This window comes from Berghia stephanieae, unplaced genomic scaffold (assembly GCF_034508935.2).
Source record: "Berghia stephanieae isolate SIO BIC M18660-M18661 unplaced genomic scaffold, UCSD_Bste_1.3 scaffold2364, whole genome shotgun sequence".
NCBI lineage: Eukaryota > Metazoa > Mollusca > Gastropoda > Nudibranchia > Aeolidiidae > Berghia > Berghia stephanieae.
In genome coordinates this window covers 5,001-9,931 of record NW_027623473.1, presented here as the reverse complement: position 1 = coordinate 9,931, position 4,931 = coordinate 5,001, and the positions used below count along the sequence as shown (strand labels likewise).

General features: G+C 37.9%; 1 long non-coding RNA gene across 3 annotated transcripts in view; it reads right to left on the bottom strand.

The window, feature by feature from the left end:
• Positions 1–446: 446 nt before the first annotated feature.
• LOC144961381 (uncharacterized) overlaps positions 447–4,931 on the bottom strand; it is a 5,935-nt gene continuing 1,450 nt past the window's right edge. Inside the window, exons 1-2 of one of the 3 annotated variants that reach the window (XR_013643137.1) lie at positions 3,680–3,794; positions 447–664 (exon numbers count right to left, since the gene is read on the bottom strand). This is a non-coding gene — a long non-coding RNA (uncharacterized LOC144961381). Of the gene's footprint in view, positions 665–3,679; positions 3,795–3,816; positions 3,975–4,931 lie in introns of those variants that run through there. The other 2 variants (XR_013643138.1, XR_013643136.1) reach the window with 2 other exon arrangements.

The following is a 4,931-nucleotide window of genomic DNA, read 5'->3' as shown; positions in this document are numbered from 1 at the left end:
TAATTATCTAATAACATGCTTTTACTCTTCCACTTTAATTATTTTCACCCATTTTGTTACAAATCCTCGCTTTTGGCATTTAGCATATTGTGGTCCACCTTCCCATACTATCTTATTGTGGTCCACATTCCTGTACTATCATATTGTGGTCCACCTTCTCATACTATCATATTGTGGTCCACCTTCCCATACTATCATATTGTGGTCCACATTCCTGTACTATCATATTGTGGTCCACCTTCCTATACTATCATATTGTGGTCCACCTTCTCATACTATCATATTTTGGACCTCAAAGCGTATCAAACTATGAGAAATCTTACTGGTTGGCAAGTCTGCGTATGCGCCGAGCGAGGCTCGAGCCCAAGACCTTCCGATCCAAGCGAGTGTCATACCACAAGACCACACAGCAGCCCTACGAATTTTTCTTTTCCAGGATTGGATGAATAAAGTTAATTTTGTCTTATCTTATCTTACCCCAAGTTCCAGCTGATCTTGGAGTCCGCTGCAGTTGTTCTCTTTGTCCTACAAATAACCATGGCCGATAGGAATACAGGGCAACGATTGCCAGGTAAACTTTGAAGACTGGCCCCCAATAGTGGAGTCTGTATCTGACACTTTAGGCTAGGAGTTAAATCAAAGAGTCTGGATACAGCAGACAAACCTGAAGGACAAGAATATTGTTTAAACATTAAATTGTTTTTAAAACCACACAAACAAACAAACAAATAAGAGCTTTTATATATAATTTTACTTCAAATTATTTTGTTCTAAATGCCTTACATGGCACCATAAACAGCAAAACTGTACACAAAAGATGAGACATGCAACCATTAAAACCCATTATAATCTTCTTCTCAATAGATAGAGCTAACAGTATGGACTGTGAACTTGTCTTATCCCAGAGTATTATGAGAAATAAAGGTAATGAGCAAACTTAAGAGAAGAAGAGGAGAGAGAGAGAGTAGAGAGGAGAGAGAGAGAGGAGAGAGAGAGAGAGAGAGAGAGAAAGAGAGAGAGAGAAGAGAGAGAAAGAGAGAGAGAGAGAAGAGAGAGAGAGAGGAGAAAGAGAATAGAGAGAGAGAGAGAAGAGAAGAGAAGAGAAGAGAGGGAGAGAGAGAGAGAGAGAGAAGAGAGAGAGAGAGAGAGAGAAGAGAAGAGAGAAAGACAAAAAATCCATCAAAAATTTCAGGAGTTATATGAAGTTAAAATTTGGCAAATTTTCAATTGCGTGTATTTTTTAATTTACAGCATGTGTTTTTAAAATATAAACACTTGTTTTTAGAATAACATCTAAACTTTATTTGTGCCAAATTTCAGGGCTATATATATATGCGCAGACACTTTTTAACTCTGCGCCGAAATGCCATGTTTTCATTATCTTCTCATCATGGCTGCCTGACGATATAGATATTCATATCGATATATTTTAATTTAGTTATTTATTATTTTTAATTTATCCCATAATATTTTCAGTACTATTATTTACTACGTTTTCATGTTGAATAAATACTTTCCAACTTTTTTAATGGGTATTCTATAGTTTTTATTAGTTTGTATATTTCTTTACTTTGTAAAATCCGATATAATATCGATATTTAAAAATGCTAATTGCTTTAATTTTATCATCAAGTTTCTTTCCCATACATTTAGATATATTTGTTGTCACTTGTATTCACATTCTAAAGTCTAAAGGTCTTAATAATGAGGTAAGAAGTTCTATTAGTTATAAATCTTGACAACCCACACATTGAGAGAGAAGAAGGGGGGGGGGGGGGGGGATAAAATTATAATAATTGTCAGTCCAAATGATGTAATAGTAATAGCAATAAACCCAAAGTAGTTTAGCAGTATTTTCAAAACCCAAAACTTTCCTTCCAATTAAAATAGACAAACTGCCTTTGTGTGAATCCTTTTCAATTCCTTTGAACTTTTTCATTCTGCCATTTTACTTTTGCAATTAAATTGCCAGAGGTAAAAATAAACACATTACCCTGGTATGTCATTACGCAACATGTTTATATCCTGGGAGTGGCTACGTACAAAGTAACCAGGCACCTAGCCTCAGGATCTACATACACGGTAACTTCGGTAACTGCTTTGCCGCTGCAATACAAGCAATGGATGGACCTCTCTCTCTGTCTCCCTGTGTGTGCGTGCGTTATTTTTAAAAATCAAACAATACAATTTAACCCATTAAAGGCGAGATTCAATCTTAGTTTAACCTAACTCCAGATCTCAGACATAATGTTATCATTAAAAGACAAGCCATGCTTTATAGATTAATTGGTGAAAACGATTTATTCTGCATAAACAATGGGGAAACTATTAATTGGATGAAAAAAAATAATCTGTGTTACTGTTAAGAGGTTAAAATTACACAAACCACATATCATAAAGCATCTCTGTATCACCCCTTTGATCTACGTCATCAGGCGATCCATTGTTTTTTTCATCTTCTCTCATATCCCCCCCCCCCCTCTCTCTCTCTCTGTTATAGTGTCATCCCTTCCCCTTCACATCTCATGGTAAAACAAAAACTCTCTGCTCAGTTTGCAAAAACATGTAGGATTTGTCTCTCACTAGGCCTAGGCTAAGGCTAATGACAAGACATCGGGTAGTGGGTGTCCATAGATTCTCTATTTGGCCATCTGGCGGCCCAGCTACAGCTTACTTTCTGCCTATAACACACACACACACACACACACAAAGGGAGGGGGGAGAAGAAAGAAAAGATCAAGGTCATAAGTGACAGTGCACCAGGCTCAATGCCCCCTCGCCCCTCCCTCCTAAACCGCGGTACAAGGTTACTGTGTATGTTACCGTGTACGTAGATCCTGAGGCTAGGTGCCCGGTTACGGTGTATGTAGACACTCCATTATATCTTTTCATTGAAAGGGAGACCTTCCGAAAGCTCCTAGAGCTAGCATTTCTTTCAATTTGTATTTTCACTGTGGATCTTTTGTCAGGCGTTTATTTATACAATTTGTCATCATATAGAAGCATTTTAAAAACTCTAGAACAAACCTTGACAGATTTGTGAAAGTTTTAAATTTCCTAATTTGACCATTGTTTTGATTCTTGGCTGCCACTTTGATTTGTCAGGAATTGAAAGGTAGTGCAAAGCAGTCCTAAGGTTGTTGATTTTTTTTCCTATTAGGGGTAGAGGTACTAGGTTGTATTTTTTCTTAGGATTACTTGAACGAATATTTGGGTTCTCTGCCTTAGCACGAGGAGCTTTCAGAAGACCTCCCCAAAATATAATAATACCAGAGGAATGGCGGATTCAGAATTGGTTACAGTTACAGATGAAAATCGTCCACCAAGATATTACCGTGCGGTGAAAATAGTCTCCCACACTATTATCACTGTACGGTGATAATCGTCCACCAAGATATTACAGTACGGTGAAAATCGTCTCCCACACTATTATCACCGTCCAGTGAAAAAAGTGTGTCAGGCTATTTTCACTGTAGGGTGAAAATCGTCTCCCACACTATTATCACCGTATAGTGAATATAGCCTTCCACACCATTAAAGTGAATATAGTCTCCCACACTACTATCACTGTACACTGAATATAACCTTCTACATCATTATCACCGTACGGAGAAAATCGTCCACAAAGATTTTACTGTACGGTGAAAATACGTAGTCTCCCATACTATTATCAACGTACGGTGAAAATCGTCCACAAAGATTTTACTGTACGGTGCAAATACGTAGTCTCCCATATTATTATCGCCGTACCGTGAAAATCGTCCACTAGGATATTACAGTACAGTGAAAATAATCTCCCACATGTTATCACCTTACACTGAATAGCCTTCTGCATTTTATCACCATACGGAAAATAGTGTGTCAGGCTATTTTCACCGAACGGTGAAATCGTCCACCAGGATATTACATTACGGTGAAAATAGTCTCGAACACTATTATCACCGTACAATGAATATAGCCTGGTACTACCGCAAACTCGGGGACCCAAAAATTTCCCCAATAATTTCTGGCCAAATTTTTTATATTTTTTACGCAAATTCGGGGTCCCAAAAAATTGCTGGCCAAATCTTTTTTATTTTTTTACGCAAACTCGGGGACCCCCCAAATAATTTCTGGCCAAATTATTTTTTGGCCAAAATTTTTATTTTTTTAATTAATTTTTTTTTTAGATCTAATATCTTTTAAAATATAAAATCTAGATCCAAATTATTTTTTGGCCAAAATTTTTATTTTTTTAATTAATTTTTTTTTAGATCTAATATCTTTTAAAATATAAAATTTAGATCGCTTCGAGATCTAAATATATCTATTTCTAGATTCATAGTAGATAATTAGATCTGGACTGGATTTTGTTTTGTTTTGTTGGGTTTTTTTTTTCATATACTAGTAGTAAACAGTATTTATAACTCACCCTATACTGGATACCACTGCGAAAGATGGAGAATAATATGTCGAAGGGCTTCTTGGTGAGTCTTCCCGTATAGCTCCCTCCACATAAATTCATCCAAATGAGATTCCAGTTGACTACTGTGGACACCCAGCATAGATTTGAACCTGCGTTTGCAGTTCTTCCAATAGCACTCAATAGTGTTGGTGCATGCGCCTGTCTGGGGGTCAACAAAGTTAGCTGTGTGGTTCACCACCAGGTGTTGATATGGAGGTTGGACTGGGAGGTTGGCTATCCCGTTGTATGCAGCCCAGCCGTCACTGTGTATAGTGGAACCAGGGGCGATGTGCTCCTGAATAAGTGGCAACAGTCTAGCCGCTGATCTGTCGTTATCCACGACCACTAAAAATCCCTGTCCCGTCTCCCTACACACACCACAAACACCCACCGTTGCTCAGCAACTCGGCCCACGTTGTTTTTTCTTTTGGCCACTAGACTTTCGTCGATCTCGACTGTGAGGCCTGGACCACCTATTTGGTACGGG